General features: G+C 40.5%; 1 protein-coding gene across 5 annotated transcripts in view; it reads left to right on the forward strand.

The window, feature by feature from the left end:
• The first annotated feature begins 1,817 nt into the window (after positions 1–1,817).
• Positions 1,818–20,746, forward strand: part of LOC105494672 (polyhomeotic homolog 2) — a 112,209-nt gene continuing 93,280 nt past the window's right edge. For 3 of the 5 annotated variants that reach the window (XM_024796877.2, XM_071096500.1, XM_071096504.1), the window contains exon 1: positions 1,818–1,962. The gene's annotated coding sequence lies outside the window, so the exon portion shown is untranslated. Of the gene's footprint in view, positions 1,963–2,203; positions 2,758–20,746 lie in introns of those variants that run through there. The other 2 variants (XM_024796876.2, XM_011763324.3) reach the window with 2 other exon arrangements.

Raw genomic sequence — 20,746 nt, forward strand, 5'->3', positions numbered from 1 at the left:
TGGTAGCTCACACCTGTGAATCCCAGAGTTTTGGGGAGCCCAAGCAGGAGGATTGCTTGAGGCCAGAAGTTTGAGACAAGCCTGGGCAACATAACAATTACCCGGGTGTGGGGGTGCATGCCTGTAGTCACAGCTACTCCTCGGGAGGCTGAGACAGGAGGATCACTTGAGCCCAGGAGTTCAATGTTATAGTGAGCTATGATCGCACCATTGTACCCCAGCCTGGATGATAGAGCATAATTTTGTCTCTAAAAAATAAATAAATAAATAAATAAATAAATACAATTAGAATCACTGAGCTAAACAAGTCTGTCTGTACACAGATATTTGTGTTTTTAAACTACTGTGCCTTTAGCTAAACTATCAAATCCCTAGGGTAAAAATGGAAAGACAGGCTGGGCACGGTGGCTCACACCTGTAATCCCAGTACTTTGGGAGGCCGAGGCAGGCGGATCACCTGAGGTCAGAAGTTTGAGACCAGCCTGGCCAACATGGCAAAACCCTGTCTCTACTAAACGTACAAAACTTAGCTGGGTGTGGTGGCAGGTGCCTGTAATCCCAGCTACTCAGGAGGCTAAGTCAGGAGAATAGCTTGAATCCAGGAGGTGGAGGTTGCAGTGAGCCGAGATCGCACCATTCCACTCCAGTCTGGGTGACAAGAGTGAGATCGAACTCAAAATAAATAAATAAAATAAAATAAAATAAAAAGGAAAGACAGAGAATTCTACAGTGCCCCTACCTACTGGTGACTCTATTCTCTTTTACTATGTAGCCTCTGTGACCTTAACACATGTCACTTGTCACAAGGTATATTTGCTGTAGGATTAAGACATAACACCACCATATCTTGAGAGGAGACAAAGTTCTATTAGAGAAGAGGTTCTAAATCCAATCCTAAATTAAATAAATGTGATACAATGAGACTAGCTTTGGGGCCAGATAAACCTGGATTTGAACCTTAAATCTGCTACTTACTAGCTGTATAACCTTGGGCAATTTGCTTAACTTCCCAAAGTCTCGGTTTCTTAATCCATAGAACGGTCACAGTAATTCCACCATGTTGAGAAGACTGAATTTACAAGTTTTCTAAAGTAATGAGCTTCAGTATAAATAACTGTAACTAAGCATTAGCTCTTAATAGCTGTTTGACCTAAATTATGTCACATGGCCTCTCCGGGCCTCATTTTCTCTCTTTTGTAATACGGGCATAACTGTTCTGCCTACTACTATCAAAGGTCACCGTAAGGAAACAGTAAAACGCTGTACAAATTATTTACAAGGATTTTCTCAACCGCTCAGCACACCTGGAATTGTGAGGAGGTGCTAGGAGACTCCTGCTGGATAAAAAAAACTCGCGATTGTCCCGGATCTGAAGTCAAAAATGGTCTTAGATCTCCACTTTTGCCATTTAATGTTGTTGTATGATTTTGGGTGAATGATCTAACCTCTCTGAGCCTCCACTTTCCCTACTATCTAGTGGGGTTAATAGGACAGACATCACATTCGGTGGCAAAGTGTTAAGGCACGTAGTAAGTGCTCAATAAATGTTGGCTGAATCTGGATCTCTCTGGCTGAGACAAATCTCTCCATCCGCGAAGTGGGAAAACTGCGCGCGGTCGCCATGCGGAGCTCAGGTAGAGGAGATGCTCCCGGGGGCACCGGGCTCCAGAGCCTCCCCACTACCCCGCCCACCCGCCCGTTGCCATGGCCACCGGTTCAGGCTGGGCGCACCACTAAGGCGTGTTCCGCCCAATCCCCGCCCTTCCAGGGTGACCATTGGCTGGAGAGGCCACGTGACGCGCGCTGGTATTCTAATATATGGTAATGAAGCCCACGCCCCTCCTCCGCGGGCCGCGTCCGAGTAGCCAGCAGGGTGCGCGGCGCCGAGCCGAGGGGGCGGGCTGAGGGGCGGCCCCCGGGAGAGAGCGGCCAGGTGGAGGAGGAGCGCGGAGGCTACCGCAGGTAACGGGCGGGCGCGTGCGCGCTGGGGCCGGCTTGCGGCTGACGGGCAGCGCGCGGGGGACACCGGCCGCCGCGCTGCCGGCTTAACCCTTTGGGCACCCAGCTGTCACGGTCGGGCCGGAGCGCTCGGCCGGGACGGGCCGCGCGGGGCGGGGGCATTGCCATGGGCACGGACAGACGGGCGGCAGGCGGCCTGACCCCTGGTCCGCGGCGTGGGGCCCGCGCTGGGAGCCCGCAGTCCCGGCCAGCGACCGGTAGAGCGCGGCTCCCCCAGGCCGGTAACCCGCCGCGAGGAGGGCTGCGGGGAGCTCTGAGGCCGAGGCTTGCCGGGGGGCTGCCGGGAACGGGAACGGGCCGAGGTCACGTCACTGGACCGCTTTCTCCGGGGACCGAACCCCCTGCCGCGGAGAGGCCCGCGCCACGGCAGCCCGTGGCCTTGCGCGGCCTGCGCCTGCTCCGCTCGTCCCGCAGAGTGCGGGGAGACCCGGGGTTCGGGCCTGACCAGGGCGCCCGCTCCCCAGCCGCGGCCTGACAGCCCAGCCGCCGGCACTTTCGGTCCAGAGTCAAGCGTGGCGTGGGGGGTACCAGCAGAGGGAACCGGGGTTGCTGGAACTGGGAGGAGAGAACAGTCCCCTAGAGGAAAAGCGGGCCCCAAGGTTGGAGAAAGAGGGATGCCCTAGAAAGGCGCTGGTCCCTTGTTTTCTGTGCTGGGTGATGACCTGACACCCATGGGAAAAGGTCGGTGCTGGACACCTGGATCGGGTCTGTCATGCACAGAGGAAGCGGCTGTTCTACGTGAGTGTCTAACACATTTCTTATAAGGCGAAGCTTAAATTCATCTTCCTCCCCCAACCCCCTCCTAGGTCTGCTACAGAAGGGTCTTCTTGTAATTATCCCCCCTCCCCCATTTCACTAAGACTGGTGGCAGCTTTAGGCTCACAGTGTAATTTAGCTTTCGCTACAATAGAAATGGTAGGAGGAGAGATGCGCCACTGATATTAAGCTTACCCTGGGAGTTTCTTGGAAGTGTGGGGGAAAAAAATATTTCTGTCACTAGTGGGGATGAAAATCGGCTAATGCGTCCGGGATATCAATAGAGTTTCTTTTATGAGTCTAAACTCGTTCCTTCTAAATCAAGAGAAAACGCGGTTACACATGAAAAGTACCAGGAACCAATTTGATTTTGCAAGTGAAGTGCAAATTGCACTTCCACGTTGCTCTTGATGTCTTTTATCACCCAACAACAAATACTTGGCATATGCCAGGCACTCTGCTATGTCTTGGGGATGCAAAGATGAATAAGATAATTAGTCCTTGTCCTGAAGTGGTAGGAGAAACATGAAATTGCTAGTAAAAGTGATTAACAGCATAATAGACGTGAATGCAAAGGACTGTGAAAGCACAGAGGAGGGAACAATTAGCTGTCTGAGAGGACCAGGGAAGGCTTTCCAGAGAACACATTTAAACAAGGTGTTGAAGGGTGAATAGGAGTTCACCTTGCAGAGAAAATTGGAAAGGACTGAAAAGGCAGCCAAAGCGGGGGAACAGCAAATGCAGCCACATGAAGAATATGTTATCTCTAGGGAATGGCTTTCTATTGTAACTATGGCGTTTTTCCTTCCTCTGTAATGTAACTTCCTAAAAGTAGCCCGGAATTTCTCATTCCCAGCCCAGTTGTCCAGTGATATTTTTCTTACCGTTTTCTCTGCCATATTTTCCCCTCATCAGTTTTTCTGAGCCTCATCCCTGGTCTTTGTCACTCATGTCTTTCCAAGTAAGAGTCCATCATGTGGAGGTGGAATAGGAGTAGTTTTCAATCGCTCTAAAGGAGAGGGCCTGAAAACTGGGCATAATGTTTGGCACTAGAGGCAGCATCTGAGGAGGGCAAATTTAAACCATACAAAAAGAGAATACACGGCCATAACTAGGGAAGCAATGCTGGATGTCAAATCTGTGAGACCTGGGGAAATAAGTATTACGATCAGAAGCTGGAAGGATCTGGATTAAGAGAGGACTGGAGTGTGAGATGGGTCAGGGCAAGTAGTCCAGGACTGAGACCATGAATCGTGCAAATGCAGCTGAGCCCACTGTTGCATGGTACCAGCTGTGCACAACAGCGGTGGATCTGCCAGACTGGGCCAGGCCCTCCATAGGCTTTCCAATGCCGCCTCCTTTCTGTTTACCCTCCCTCCTTACTATTATCCTCTTCTCTTCATCCCAGTTTCCACCCATGTCTCACATGTATTGGGCTTCTTTTAATGAGGTCTTAGCTACCAGAGCAGAGAAAATCCCATTCTGCTGTCTTAGTATCTATCTCTAGAACTATAAATAGTTCATTTAACCTCATCAGCCATCAACTAGCCAGCCTATTTTTACTTCCTAATCATTTAGAAGCTGAGCAAGGTTGGGCCCAGAGTAGCAAAGTGGACCTCATCCCCAAAACTCTCCTAATATTTGAATCAGATAAAGGCCTTTTTGCTTTGCTTAGACCAAATTTATTTTTAGAACAGCTTATGGCGAGTTTTTGGCAAATTTTCTGTTTTGAGTTATATTACAGATCAAGTCTAAAGAAGGTGTCACTGGGGTGACATGCTTAATATGCTCTGCTAAGACTGATGATACTGTAGTGCTGGAAAATCATGGGCGGTATTTAAGCAGTCTTCTCAATCAGCATATTTACTGAACACCTGCTTGTGTGCAAATACTGTCCTGTATTTGTGATGTGGAGGAGACAGGAAAATGAGAGGGGTGGTGTAGTATGGGGGTTATTCTCAGCTAAACAAAGATTTGGATCCCAGTTCTACCAGGTACTTGCTACATGACTTTGGCTTCAGTTTCTTCATCTGTAGTAATGCCACCTACCCAATATTGTTGTGATGAGTAAATGAAATCACAAATGTATAGCAGCCATTTAGTACCTTTTTGAGATGCTTAATGTGTGGTATTATAGGAGCTGAGAAAAGAAAAAAAAATGGTGATAATTGAAGCCATATGATTAGCTGAGTACACGGGTGGTAACAGCATAGAAATAGAATAGAGGATGAAGGACTGAAACTTGGAGATATATCCCACATTTAGGGAGGGAGGGAGAAGCCATGGAGTTCGTATGGTAGAAAATAAGGAATATCAAAGAAGCAAGACAACCATCTAATTTATTCATCAAACAACTGCATTCTATTCACCACCATTTGTTGTGTACCTGACAGATGCCAAGGCCAGTTAGACATGCTATTAACCATGAGAGTGTGGTATCATAGAAGTCAAGAGAAGAAAAAGTTTTGAGCTGCAGAAATTGGTCTGCAGTATGAAATTGTATAGAAAGAGTGGGAAACATTCATTATATTTAGTAAACAGAAGGTCATTAGTAACTTTTTGAAAATGATAGCTTCACTAGAGTGGCGGGGGTGGCCATGGGGATATTAAAAGCCACATTAGAGAGAACTGTGGCATGAGATGCAGATAAGAAGTGGAGACAGCATGCAGATCACCTTTTGTATGTTTGGCAATGAAAGGAAGAAAAGAAATAGAAAAGTGATTAGCAAAGACAGCACAGTCAAGTGGAAGATTTCATTTTCTCTGTCTGCTTCATTATTTTAGTTGACCTAAAATATTATTATTTTTCTTTCATATCCTTAATAGTAAGTCAGCAGTCCATTTCTTAAACTTATTGCTTTGACAACTACCTGTATGTTTCATTGAACAGTAATAGTACAGCTATCATTTATTGAGCGCTCACTATGTGCTAGGCATTGTGCTAAGCTCTTTGTATACATTCTGTTCATTATCCCATTTAATCTTCCCAGCACCAGATTATAACCACACAACCTCTTGGCAACATGGAAAGACTAAGTAAATTGCCGGAGGTCACACAGCTAATGAGTGGCACAGATGGGATTTGGATCCAGCTCAGACTCTAAAGCTTTCCTGAAGGATCATGCTATACTGTCTCTGAAGTCAGGGCCAGCTTTGTGGGTATGCAACCTGTGCAGTCTCCCAGGGCCCTATGTTTAGAGGGGCCCAGGCTTGGTTTAATACTCTCTTGTTGCTGTCTTGGAATTCTTGATAATTTTTAACAATGGGGTTCTACATTTTCATTTTGCACCAGGCCCCACAAATTAGGTATCCAGTTCTGCCTGAAGGTATCTGTACTACCTCCTGAAGGTAGGAAAGCATTTTGCGCTGTGGCCTTTGTTTTGGGTAGGTGGCCTAAGTCCTTGCTGTGTCATGCTGCACAATCACATTTTCCTATGGTCCCTTCATTTTGAACTCCATGAGTCTGCTGGTGTGAAGGGCAAAAGGAAATGCCCAGTCAATATGAAGAGAATAGAGAATAAAGAGGCAAGGAATTGCTTACTTAGAATGACTTCTGGAAACTCATCCACCATGTTGTGAGGGTATTACTAGAGAGAGTTATAGTCCTGATGCTATTGTTACTCCCAGTTTAAATACAACACAAGTTCATTTCTATTCCTTTTTAAGTTAGATATACCCATTTGTTCATGGGAAGATATGGAGACCATTTTTCAACCTACTGAAACAGAAATTGGAGTGGAACAGGTACACTACGACTTGTCTGCCCTCATCTGGTGCCTTTTTAATCAGGTTGATGCTACCCTTTGACCCTCAAACCATGGACCCCTCCAGCAGCTTTGAACCCCACTGGTTGCCACCATTGTCTGGAATGCTTCTGTTCTCTCTTGCCTTTGTTGCCTGCTCTGTTCCTTCATCTACCCACATGAATCAAGAAAAACAGAAACTTCTATTTTCTCTCATTTTTGGCTTTACGGTCACTACTTGGAACTGACAACCAATTAGTTTTTTCTGGGTTTCATGGTTATGGTTCTCTCAGAAACAGTTTTTACTCATCCTCTTGTTCCTTTCACTTCTGGTCTCTCTGAGTAATGATTTGACCAAGTCCTGACATCACTTGACACTTACCACTTGACCAAGTCCTATGCCAACCAACCTGGATTCCTTTGTGGGGGAAATCAGACAAGACTGAGATTGTATTGCCTCCTCCCATTACCTGTCTCATCCCCGATCAGAGTGTTTGTTCTATTTTCTATGCCCAACATGGATCAGGTAAGCCTAAGAATATGTGAGAAGAAAAATATGAAGAGATGTCCAATATAACCTGCAGTATACACATGAAACACAGTTTACATGACTGGGCTGGGTCTTCTCCATAGTCTCCTAGTTATGCTGTAGCATGGTCTCCATAAGGCACTGTAGTAGTTATCCATTGCTGTATAACAAATTACCCCAACATTTACCAGCTTAAAACAAAATTTTCTACTTATCTTTTAAGACTCATTTCAAGCATTACCTCTCAGAAGGCATTTCCCAGCTTGCTTTTTAAGAATTAGTAATCTCCTCTTTGATATTTCTTCATACGTTAGCATCTCATTATAGCATTTACCACATTGTTACAATTGCTAAGGACCATGTCTTTTTCATACCCTTAACTTAAGCTCCTAAAACTATTTCTTGAACATCATAGATGCTCAGTAAATGGTTGTTAAAAGAGCTTAAGAATAACTCATACCTTTATCGGCTTTCACTCTATTCTTTATAAAACGTAGGTATATTGCAAAGTATCTAGCCTTGTTTCCTGTGATAGGCTCATATATCATTGTTGTTGAAGTTTAAATGTATATGTCCAAGACTGCTTGACCTGCCAACTTATGTACTCCAGTGAAGGCTTCTTGAACTTATCTTTATCTATAGGTCTCTGTGCCATTCCTAGTCTGAAACCAATTCTGGCCTTTATAGGAAATTATACAGTGAGCACCCCTAGTCCAGAGATACTTGGTTCAATAACAAAATCAACATGTGTTCACTATTCAGATATGTGACTCTCAATTTTATGAGGGTACATCTGTGTCTGGCTTATTCACTGCTCTTTTCCCAACACCATGCCCTAGTAGTTGCACAGTAAATACTTAGTGAATGAATTAATGAAACTCAGTTCTTGATAACTCACGTCCCATGCCTGTTATCCAGGTCCTGACCTCTGATCACCCAGAATCTTAGGCCTGATTCATCATTTCATGTGACCCAGACTTTTTGTTTTGGTCCTTGACTTTTATCTTCCAGGACCTTACTATAGCTGGATAAGAATCTGACCCTTTGCTTACTCAGAACTAAAGTATCTCTTTGTTTCTTGACCGTCCTAACTAATAATATAGGCCAGATGCCCTTAGAAAAATATTATTTTCTCTACCTGAAGCCAGAAACATTCAGAATACATATTAAATGTATTTAAAAATATTTAAACTGAAGATAATTACATTCAAATTTCTAAAGAAAGTAAACAGGCCCTTTAAGAAACAAGTTTTGGGCAGAGACCAGCGTCTAAAATTTTGTGAGTCTATTAGAATGATTAACTTGTAAGCTTCAGCAAATCAATGCAAATTAATTTTTATACCAACCAGTGAATCAAAGGAGGGGAGGGAAATGAGTGAGTGTGTAAATATGGTTGCCAGGGAAACTTTTCCTGACAGAAGAGAGAACCTCTCAGGAATTTATACAGGCCCACAGAAGCAATGTAACCTGATCTTTCTCTGTTCTCTTTCTGATGGGGGAAGAAAAGATGTAGAAACCATGGGTACAGATAAAGGTGGCTTTTCAAGAGATTTGAGGAGTAAGTTCTCCAGGACAAATGATGACTATTATAAGGCACCCATTCCTTCTAAGGAACCATCTGGAAATAAATCTATCTCTAAAATAGTATTAATGAATCAATCTCTATAATAGTATTAATTTACTCAATAAATATTTATTAAGCACTTTTTTTTTTTTTTTTTTTTGAGACGGAGTCTCGTTCTGTCCACCAGGCTGGAATGCAATGGTGCGGTCTCAGCTCACTGCAACCCCCCGCCTCTCGGGTTCAAGCAATTCTCCTGCCTCAGCCTCCCGAGTAGCTGGGACTGCAGGTGTGCGCCACCACGCCCGGCTAATTTTTGTATTTTTAGTAGAGACGGGGTTTCACCACATTGGCCAGGCTTGTCTTGAACTCCTGACCTCGTGATCCACCCTCTTCGGCCTCCCAAAGTGCTGGGATTACGGGCGTCAGCCACCGTGCCCAGCCTTATTCAGCACTTTCTAAATAAAATATATATATTTCCTTTGCCCAGAAGGAAATATAATTATAAGCAGTTGATAATTTGAAAGTACTGCATTATACCTAGTTCTTTAACTTTTGCCCCAAATTAATTTTTTTAGTATAGGGTAATGTGAACTTAACTAAATATTTAATGCTTTTTCTAGAAATAAAATTCTGTTTCTGTACAAAAAGCTTAACACAAGTGTATCTTGTGTTATTTCTATTCTTTGGTTGCTGCTCCTGAGAAAAACCTAATTCATTGGTCTATAAAGCCATACCCCAAGGTAGATGTTCATCTACTGACAGTGTCATCTTAATTTTAGATACAGTACCAGTGAAGGACACATCCATCTCCTTGATGGCTAAAATCATGAGATCCTTCTTATTTTAGCTGTATGGGACGGATGGTTTCAGGTCTTAAAATCTTGGCTGTAAAATGCGTTTGGATTGAAATATAGAACACTGTCCCATATCTGAAGCCTACCATTCAGTGTCTCCATTCCTTCTCTTCCCACTTTTATTTTGTTTTCAGTTACAAATAAGGCTTGCATTTGTTTGAAAAAATATATAATTTTTAAGTCCTTTAATACTTTAATGTGCTAGAGTTATGTTCCAAGCACAGTATCTTCCATTGGCCTGCAGAGAGGCAGTCGGAGGTAAAGGTTCACTGCAGGGACACTAGAGCCATGATGCTGGGGTTCCAGCCTTGCCTCTTAGCCACTCATGAGCTGTGAACTTCCCAGCCTCCTTCCATCTGTTCTCTCTCTGCTTCAGTCTTCTTGGGTATAGTGGAGGAGAATCACAGTCCCTACCTCCAAGAATTATAGATTTAAACAGGTTAATACATGTGAGGTACATAATAAGAATTGTGTAAGTTTTACCTTTCATTATTTCCTATGGCCTCCTAGATAGAGTTGATCCCATTGAAGGAAGAGAAAGTTGAGATGTATAAAGGTATAATAACTTTCCTAGGGTATACAGTAAGTTTAGATTCAGACTATTCTCATTCTTAAGTTAGCACAGAAGTTTTCCATTCCACTTAGTAAGAGAGAGAGAAAATGAGAATTAGAATAAGAGGGCAGAACTTGGCTTTTAGGGCATTTTGAAATAGAGGTTACTTCACATAAGATGGTGACACTAAAGCACGTGAAAATGAAATTGCTTTATCCAAGGCAGAGTGTTAGAAATGGTTTGGAATAATATAAATAGGGAATGTAATACTGGGTCAGGCCCATCGTATAACCAGCCCAAAATTTCGTTTCTGATCGTGATAACAGAGCTCAATTGGAGGGCGTATTGTAGCTGCTAGCCATGACAAAATCTTCTGATTACAGGGATGGACTTGCCGATCCCTGTCTTTTAATATCCTGCTGCCTTTGTTTACCTGAGTATTTAAGCTTTATTTCTATTTTTGTCTTCTACAATCTTATTTATTTTTTCAACAAACATTTAATAAGCTTCTATACCCCACTCTAGCAGCTGGGGATGCAAAGATGAGTAGAACCCAGGCATGGTACTACAGAGGTTTCTAAAGAAAGAAAGACATGGAAACATTAATTATGGTATTGTGCTTAGTACCATAATAGAAGTATGGACCCTGCTTAGAAATGTTAGGAAAAGTTTTCTGGAGAAAGTGACATTTGAAGGGTAAGAGGGAGCTTCTCAGCCAGACAGGAAGCAGTGTGTGCAAAGGTGGGGGTGTCTTTGCTTGAGAGAGCACATATGGGAGACCTCCAAACAACCTTCCAAGACCACAGCAGAACATATGAGGAGGGTTGTCGCAGAAACAAGTCTGAAAAGTAGGCTGGCATCAGATCACAAAAGGCTTGGTTTACCAGGCTGAGGAATTTGGACTTTATAGTGGCGACCAAAGGGAGCTGTTAAAGCCCTTAGGAGTAACGTGATCAAATCTGCCTTTTAGAAAGAACACATCAGCAATGTGAAGGTTGGTTTGGACAGGAGTGAGACCAGAGACGGAATCATGCAGCTAGCAAAGAACCTTTAATGAGCCTTCTCGTCTACTGCCAGTATGTTTACTCTTGAATATATATGTCTGTTCATTCAACCCCGGTTTGTTAATGGCATATGAGATACTGGACTTGCTGCTGGAAATACTGAGAAACAACATACTACCAATGTCTTGAAGTTGCTTGCAGTGTTTTTTTTGTCCTAAACACAAACTTTCTTGAGTTTTCAGCTTCTCTTTTCTATCCTCTACTTCATCTCAGTCCCGGGACTGGGGTTCTGGTATGTTGAAGTAAGCTCATTTGGGTTTATCTTGTCTGTACTCCTCATGACATCACCCATAACTCCTTCCTTTCAGCCCTCATATTTCCAGAGTGCAAAGTTCTAATCATTTAATAAGTTCCTGTAGATAATGCATCTATTACATCCCTTTATTTAGACTTCTGCTATTTAAATTCTTATTTTTTTCTTATTTCCCCCATCCTCAAGTACTATATGTTAGCCGTCTTAGTCACACACTTTGCCCTACTGCCTGTCCTTTACTAGCTTACAAAGTCCCGTCTTTATTCCTCTTTTCCTGTTTCCCCAAGTATATGCATACCAGAATTGCAGACTACATTATTTTCTTTGCTTTTCCCATGTGGGTGCCTTTCCCCCATGAGATCACAGTCCCTAGAGGAATAGCTCCTGACAATAAAGAAACTGAAGATGAGGCAATATTTCTCCTGAAATAGAAGAGAAGATGGAGTTGTATTAGAAACACTAGTGTTTATTACATAATAATTGGAATTACAACTTATTAAGTGCTCGTATATGATAATTGTCATGCAAGAGCATTACGTGAATTCTTATTTAATCCTCACAGCCACTCTGAGGTAAGTACTCATGTTATTTCCATTTTACAGATGAAGAAACAGGCTCAAAGAGGTGAAAATAGTTTGGGCACGTTGGCTTACACCTCTAATCACAGCATGTTGGGAGGCCGAGGCAGGAGGATTACTTGAGCTCAAGAGTTCGAGACTAACCTGGGCAACATGGCAAGACCTCGTCTCTAAAAAAATTTTTTTAAATAAGCCAGATGTGGTAGCATGCACCTGTAGTCTCAGCTACTCAGGAGGCTGAGGTGGGAGGATCACTTGAGCCCAAGAAGTCAAGGTTGCAGTGAGCTGTGATCGTGCCACCACACTCCAGCCTGGGTACAAAAAGGAAAGAAAAAAGGGGGAAAAAGAAGAGGTGAAATAACTTGTCCAAGTTCAAATCATGAATACATTAGCCAGATTTTGAACTGAGGACTGACTCTAGAACTGAAGTTCTTCATTACTGTGTAATGTAGGGTAAACATGCAGGCTTTGAGTTCAAGTACCTATGGTCATTAAGAGTGAGCTGATTTTTTTCAATCTTCCTTTAGTTATCACCAAATCTAGTTTATGTTTATCTTCTTGATTCTTACTAGTGATCTTAATAAGCTGTTTTATTTGAATCACAAGAAGGTCCAGACATGTTTCCCTCCCCCAAAGTTTGTGATCAGTGTCATAATTATATAGATTTGAGTTTGTATGTTAGCACTATTGTGGTGTTATAGTTCATTGTAGATACTATGCTTACAGTTTTGGGACCTACCTCTAGGTGAATGGATTGTGCCTTGAAACATGGTTGCATAACATGTTTGTTGTAGAGAGAGCTAAATATCCTTTAAAAAGAAATGTTGTTTATGTAATAATTTGCACACCACATCAGCCTTCCCTAGTGATAAGTAGTAGACTGAATAATGACCACCCAAGTATATTAATTCCTTATCCCCAGAACTTGTAAATATTACCTTATAAGGAAAAGGGGTATTTGCAGATGTGATTAAATTAAGGATCTTGACATGGAGGGGTTATATCTGGGTGGGCCCTAAATACAATCACAAGTGTCATTATAAGAGAGAGGCAGAGGGAGACACAGACAAGTGGGAGGCAATGTAAATGCAGAGGCAAAGATTAGAGTGATATGGTCACAAGCAGAGAGCCAGCAGTAACCAGAACCTGGAAGATTCAACAAATAGATTCTTCCCTAGAACCTCCAGAGGGAGCACAGCCTGCTGACCCCTTGATTTCTACCCAGTAAAGCTAATATTGAACTTCAGGCCTCCAAAACTGTGAGAGAGTAAGTTTCTGTTGTTTCTGTTGTTTTAAGCCACTAAGTTTGTCATTGTTTTTATGGCAGCAATAGGGGACTAAACAATGAGGGTAGTCACTTATACTGCCTAGCTCGTTTTGAGAGAAAATATTATGACTTAATAAAGATAACAACCAACTAATATAACATGTATAATAATAATTTCAGCAAACATACAGCAAGTATGTAGTCTTTACTATGTGCCAGGCAGTGGTGTAAGCATTTGAAATGAATTTACTCATTTATTCTTCATAGCAACTCCCATAATGGGAGTTCTGTTTTAAATGGGAAGGGCACAGAGAAGTTAGGTAACTTGGCCAAAGTGATGCAATTAGTATATGGTGGGGCCAGGACCTGAACCAAGGCAGACAGTTTGATTTCAAAAGTCCATGCTATTAAACGCTATGCTATACAGGGCTTCACACTGGGCAAGCATTCCACAAAGGACAATGTGACAATGTCTAAAGTCTTTTCAATCTTCTAGTCTGTTCTTCATGTTTTCTGCTGTGTTCATTGTTTTTATCCTTTTCCATTAGTTAGCCTTTATCTTTAGTATTTTTTCTCTTCTAAATATCCTTGTGTAGTTTTGGTATCAGGGTAATTCTGGGCTCATGAAATGAGTAGGTAGGAGTTTCTTTTTCTGTTTTCTAGAAGAGTTTATTAGTATTGGCATTATTTCTTTTTTCGAATATTTAATGGAATTCACAAATAAAGCCGTCTATGCCTGGAGTTATCTTTGTAAACAGATTTTAAACCAAGAATTCAGGTACTTTAGTAGCTATAGGGCTATTTAGGTTATCTATTTCTTCTTGAGTGAGCTCTGATAATTTGTGTCTTGAAGAATTTATCCATTTCACCTAAGTTGTTTAAGTTGTTGGTATAAAGTAGTTCATAATATTGCTTCATTATCCTTTTAATGTCTGTAAGATTTCTTTCATTCCTATGACTGGTGATTTGTGTCCTCTTTCTCTCTCTCTCTCTCTCTCTCTTTCTCTCTCTTGCTCTTGCTCCTTTTTCTGATCAATCTGGCTGGAGGTTTTTCAATTGTATTGATCTTTTCAAAGAGTCAGCTTTTCGTATCATCGATTTTTCTCTGTAGTTTTTCTGTGTTTTACTGCATTGTTTTCCACTCTTTATTATTTCCTTCCTTTGCATTTTATTTACTCTTCTTTCTCTAACAAAATAGAAGCAGAGGTTAATGATTTGAGACCTCTCTTCTTTTCTAACACTAGTGTTTTCATGCTATAAAATTTCCTTTAAGTACTACTTCACCTATATCCTACAGATTTTGATATATGTAATGTTTTTGTTTCCACTAGGTTTAAAATATTTTCTAATTTTCTTTAGGATTTCTTCTTTGAACCATGAGTTATTTTGAAGTGCATTGTTTGGTTTTCAAATATTAGAGATTTTCCTAATGGCTTTCTGTTACTGCTTTCAAGTATAATTCTGTTATGCTTGGAGAATATGCTTTATATGATTTCAGTTCTCTTAAATTTATTGAGACTTATTTTATGGCCCAGAATGTATATTCTGTTGTTATTAGGTGGAATGTTCTATATATCTAAATTAAGTTTATAGTGTTGTTCAAGTCTTTTATATCTGTATTAATTTTTACATCTACTTGTGTCATCAATTACTAAGAGAGGAGCATTGAAATCTCCAACTATAATGGTAAACTTGTGTTTTCCTCCTTTTGGTGCTATCAGTTCTTACTTTATGTATTTTGAACTCTGTTACTAGGTACATGCACATTTAGGATTGTATGTCCTCTTGATGAACTGCCCCTTTATCATTATAAGATTACCTTCTTTTTTCTGGCAATATTCCTTCTTCTGCAGTCTATTTCATCTGATATTGATATAATAACTGCAGCTTTCTTATGGTTATTGTTTGCATGATGTATCTTTTCCACCATTTTACTTTTAGCCTATATATGTCTTTATTTTTAAAGTATGTTTCTGTAGAAAGCATATCTTTGGTTTTTAATCCAATATGAAAATTTCTGCTTTTTAATTGGGATGTTTAAACAATTTACATTTATTATAATTATTGGGATAGCTGGCCTTGAATTGACATTCTTGCTATTTGTTTTCTATCTGTCCTATTTGTTCTTTGTTCCTTTTTTTCTCTTTTTTTTTTTTTTTGCCTCATTTAGGATTATTTGAGTTACTTATTTTTGATCCCATATTGTCCTCATTATTGCATTATTGCATATGTGTCTTTGTTTTGTCTTTTCTTAGTACTTGTCCTCCTGTTTATAACTTATGTCTTCAACTTATCCCTGTCTATCTCGAAATAATATATATCACTTTACATATAGTGGAAAAACATTAAAGCCATATACTTCCATTTTTCCCTTCCGGCCCTTTGAGTTATTGTCATGTATTTTATTTAACATATTTTATTATTACTTTAAGTAGTCAATTATCTTTTAAAGATACTTAAAAATGAGGAAACATGACCTTTATATTTACTCACCTATTTATTGTTTCAGATGTCCTTTTTATTCATTTGTATTTCTGTTATCAATTTCTTTAGACTAAATAACTTTCTTTAATATTTTTGGTAGTGCAGTTATACTGGAATTAATTATTTCAGTGTTTATCTGTCTGAAAAGTTCTATTTTACCTTTATTTTGAGAGATATTTTTACTAGGTAAAGAATTCTAGGTTAATAGTTTCTTCCAGGACTTTAAAGATGTCTATCCATTGCCTACTGGCTTGCATAGTTTATGAGAAGAAATCTGCTGTAATTCTTTTTTTTTGAGACGGAGTCTCACACTGTCACCCAGGCTAGAGTGCAGTGGTGTGATCTTGGCTCACTGCAACCTCTGCCTCCAGGGTTCACGCCATTCTCCTGCCTCAGTCTCCCAAGTAGCTGGGACTACAGGTGCCCGCCACCACGCCTGGCTAATTTATTTATTTATTTATTTATTTTTGTATTTTTAGTAGAGACGAGGTTTCACCGTGTTAGCCATGATGGTTTCGATCTCCTGACCTCGTGATCTGTCCGCCTCAGCCTCCCAAAGTGCTGGGATTACAGGCGTGAGCCACTGTGCCTGGCCAGAAATCTGCTGTAATTCTTATCTATGTTACTCTAATGTCTTTTTTTCTCTGGTTACTTTTAAGGTTTTCTTTTTATCACTTCAGCAGTTTTATTATGATGTTCCTTGGAGTCACTTTCTGTATATTATGCTTGGATTTATGGATTTCATCGAATTTGGAAAACTTTTAGCTATGGTTTCTTTAAATATTTTTTTTATGTTCCCTTCCTCCCCACATCTCTTTTCCTTCTGGAGCTCCAATTTCATGAATATTAGATTGCTTGATATTGTCCCACAGGTCACTGATGCTCTGTTCATTTGTGTTCAGTCTCCTGTGTCTCTGTGCCTCATTTTGGATAGTTTCTAATTCTGTATCTTCAAGTTCACTGATCTTTACTTCTGAAGTTTACAATCTGTTGTTAATCTCATCCAGTCTATTTTTGGTTTCAGATGTTGTATTCTTAGTCTCTGAAAGTTTAATTTATGTCTTTTTTACACTTTCCCTCCCTCTTGTCCTCATGTTCATGTTTTCCTCCACTTCTTGAACATGTGGAACATATTTAGTAAAAGTGTTTTAATATACTTGTTTGCTAGTTCTTTCATCCATGTCATTTCTGAGTACGTTTTTACTTATTTATTTTTTCTTCTGGCTTAAAGTCTGATCTTCCCATTTCTTTGCATGCCTGGCAATTTTTTATTGGGGACTAGGTATTGTTAATTTTATATTCTTGATTACTAAATTTCATTATATTTCTTTAATTAGTTTTGGCTTTTATTTTGGATGCAGTTATGTTACCTAGGATTACTTCGATCCTTTCAAAGACTGCTTCTAAGCTTTATTATGGTGGGTCCAGAGCAGCCATTGCTCTAGAACCAATTTAGACCTCACTACTTTGGCAATATCCTTCTGGGGGTTGTATCTAATTCCTTGTCTATTACAAGGTCTTTCTACTCTGATAGATGTGAACACAAACTATTTACAGCCCTGTAAGAACTCTGGGAATGGTTCTGCCTGCTCCTTTCCAGTAGTCTTGAGTGGGTTCCTCTCATGCATGTGCAGACCAGTACTTAGTCAAAGACTCTAGGGAAGCCTGTCGGTAGAACTCCAGAGTGTTCTCTCTCTCTATCTCCAGTTCTCTGTCCCACAAATTCTAGTCACTTTGCCCTCCTGGATGTCTAATCTCAGTCACCTCGACTCAGTGAGATCTAGTCCCCCTCCCTGTAGTGCATCCAGGAACTGCCTGTAGGCAGTAAACTGGTACACTCATAGGACTCACTTTGTTTGTGTCCCTTTTCTTAGAGATCACAGGCCTGTGCTGCCTGTCAGCCAATGTCTGAAAACCATTTCTTTCTATATTTTGTCCAATTTTTTTAGTTGCTTAAGGCAGGACAGTAAATCTGGTCCCTGTTTTTTTAACTTCTAAATAGAAGTCTCAAACTTATTTTTTAGGGAACGTACATGTTGACTGCTAGTAGATTCCTTTCTTTAAAGAAATTCTGTCATTTAAAATATGGCTTGTGAATAGTTAAAAAGTAGATCTGCATTTAAAATAACAAAATTCTACATGATAAATTAAAATAGGATTTAGGAGATTTAGATCTTCCCCCACCTTGCTATCTAGCATATGATTAGAGAGTAATTCATTGCTATTAGAATGACAGAGGTTTGAAAAAGAATTTCAAAATAAGGCTAAGGCAGACCAGACTGTGACTGACTGCAGATCCATGGTTGTACAGAGCTGTAACCAGTTACTGAGTCTTGGCTGTAAACCCTTTAACTGCCCTACTGTCTATTTAAATTCTTTGTCAGTGGGCTTCAGTGTTTAAATGTTTACTTTGATAAACATCCCAACATTCAAACAAGGAGTAAAACATTCAGAACCATTGAGATAAAGATCAAAACAATAGTGAGAACATCTGACAAATGCTAACTTTGTAAACTGTAGAAGCCTCCACTAACTACAGACTGTCTGACCCCAGAATTAGGACTTTTCTCCCTGTCCTTGCTGGCCACACTGAAAATAAGTGAGGCTAATTACAATAATCTATCCTAGGGGCAGGTTATTTGGGGCAATAAATCAACCTCAACTGTTAACCTTTGGTGTGTGTGTGTGTGTGTGTGTGTGTGTGTGTGTGTGTGTGTTTATGTGAGAGAGGGAGAGAGAGAATAGATATGTAAACATGATGCATGGTCACTTATTTATTTAGTATCTTATATATGCCAGGCATTTTAATCTTCATAACAGCCCTGCCAACTCAGTTTTTAGGTATACATATAAGGGATTTAATTAAAAAGCTGAGATCTAGAGATACTAAATGATGAGTTCAAGTTTTTCCATTATACTATGCTGTTTCTCACAATGCCATGCTGTATTACCCTCAGTAGCACCATAATTCAGTTGTCGGTAGACCACAAACACAACCTTGGGTCATCCGTCTTGCAGTCATGTACTCTGGGCCACAGGAGGCATTGGAAGACAGAGTTTGATGGATAATTACAGCTTTTTTCATTAGGAAAATAATTTGAAGTTCATGGTTTACATACAGTGGATCAAAACAGCAATAAAGCAGTGAATACACTTTGTTATTATCTATCTAGGCCAGTTTTACTGAAAAAGACTGATATATCCCCAATACCATACCACCTGCTGCTCAAAGACAAGCCTTTTAGTTTGAGGTTGTAGTCACTATCGGCAAAGTCTGACTGTGTTTGCAACTGTCTTTTAAACTTACAGTCTTCATAAAGAGCCTTCACTTTTGAGATTGTTGCCATTGAATGATTTTTCTGTGGCTGTTTACTAGCTGGGCCTGAATAATCTCCTGCACCAGCCACTTTGCCTGCGGTCTCCTTTATTTCATTCATCATGAGGAAGCCACCTCAGGCTCCCATTGTCATTTCTCTCTGCCTATATGTCAGTGTCCAGTGTCGGTGGACTGGCTATATTTCAATACTTCAGTGTTAGATAGTAGTCCTAATAAATGCTTGTCAATTTAGCAACAGTAGTTATCCAATTATTTCTGTTGTCGTGGTATAGACAGTCTTGATTATAACTACTTAAAAGTCCGGGCCAGGCACCGTGGCTCACACCTGTAATCCCAGCAGTTTGGGAGGCCGAGGCGGGTGGATCATCTGAGATCAGGAGTTTGAAGACAGCCTGGCCCGTCTCTACCAAAAATACAAAAATTAGCCAGGTATGGTGGCACGTGCCTATAATCCCAGCTACTTGGGAGGCTGAGGCAGGAGAATTACTTGAACCTTGGAGTCAGAGGTTGCAGTGAGCTGAGATCGTGCCACTGCACTCCAGTCTGGGTGACAAGGGTGAGACTCCATCCCCCCTCCAAAAAAAAAAGTCCATATGTAAGATCCCTGATGATAACCCTGAGTTTCCTATAAAGATGAAAATGCTACCAGCCTTTACTTTGACTTGTGACTAATTGGGCATTAGTGCCTTACTTTTGAAATCTATGTCAAGCTTTTAATTCTGTTTCTGAATTTTTCAATGACCATGCTATCCTTCAATTACAAGATTTATGCTCCTGATGCATCATCAATACTCTTTCAAGTTTTATTTTCTAGTATTAGAGATAAGTTGCACCGAACTTGAGTATTTGCCACTTATTAGGGTAGGGGCTAGATAGGGTACATATATCTGGCACTGTATCAGTGAGGGGTTTTTTCAGCGTGAAATGTGCTGGCCTGTACAAGGATTAAATCCCTAACTTTGGTTTTATTAGTGATCATGCTTTTTATATACAGAATGAGGATTCCAGATTCATGCATTGTTTATTTATTCCTCTTCACCAAAATTTAGGGTAAAGCTGGTGGTAATTGAATAGAAAAGGAAAAGTGATGTTTAGTGTTTGTGTGCACACCACGTGTGTGTGTGTACAGTGACACTTTGATTTTTAAGTTACCATATAATTAATAGTTAAGAGAAAGGCTCCAAGGCCAGTCTAACTAGAATTCTGGCTCTTCCAGTTACTAATTATAATTGTAACCCTAGTCAAGTTACTTAACCTCTCTGTGTTATTGTATCTTGTGACCTTGATCAATTTACTTTAGTTCTAATATATTTTTTTTGTGGATTCCTTAGGATTTTTCACAAACACAATTATGTTGTTGGCAAATAACAGTTTTACTTCTTCCTTTCCAATCTTTAAACCTTTTTTACCTGCCTTATTGCACTGCCTAGTACCTCCAGTATGATATCGAATAGACAATTGAATGGCCATTCTCAATCTTAGGGGGAAAACATTCAGTCTTTCCCTTAATAAATATGATGTTAGCCGTCGGTTTTTGTTAGATGTTCTTTAAGAAATTGAGGAAGTTTTCTTCTATTCCTGGTTTGTTGTGAATTGTTATGGTGGTTGAGTATTGAATTTTGTCAAATGATTTTCCTTTGTCTATAAAGATGATCAGGCCAGGTGTGGTGGCTCACGCCTGTAATCCCAGCACTTTGGGAGGCCAAAGCAGGTGGATCACGAGGTCAGGAGATCGAGATCATCCT

The sequence above is a fragment of the Macaca nemestrina genome, chromosome 1 (assembly GCF_043159975.1).
Source record: "Macaca nemestrina isolate mMacNem1 chromosome 1, mMacNem.hap1, whole genome shotgun sequence".
In the NCBI taxonomy this organism is placed as follows: Eukaryota; Metazoa; Chordata; class Mammalia; order Primates; family Cercopithecidae; genus Macaca; species Macaca nemestrina.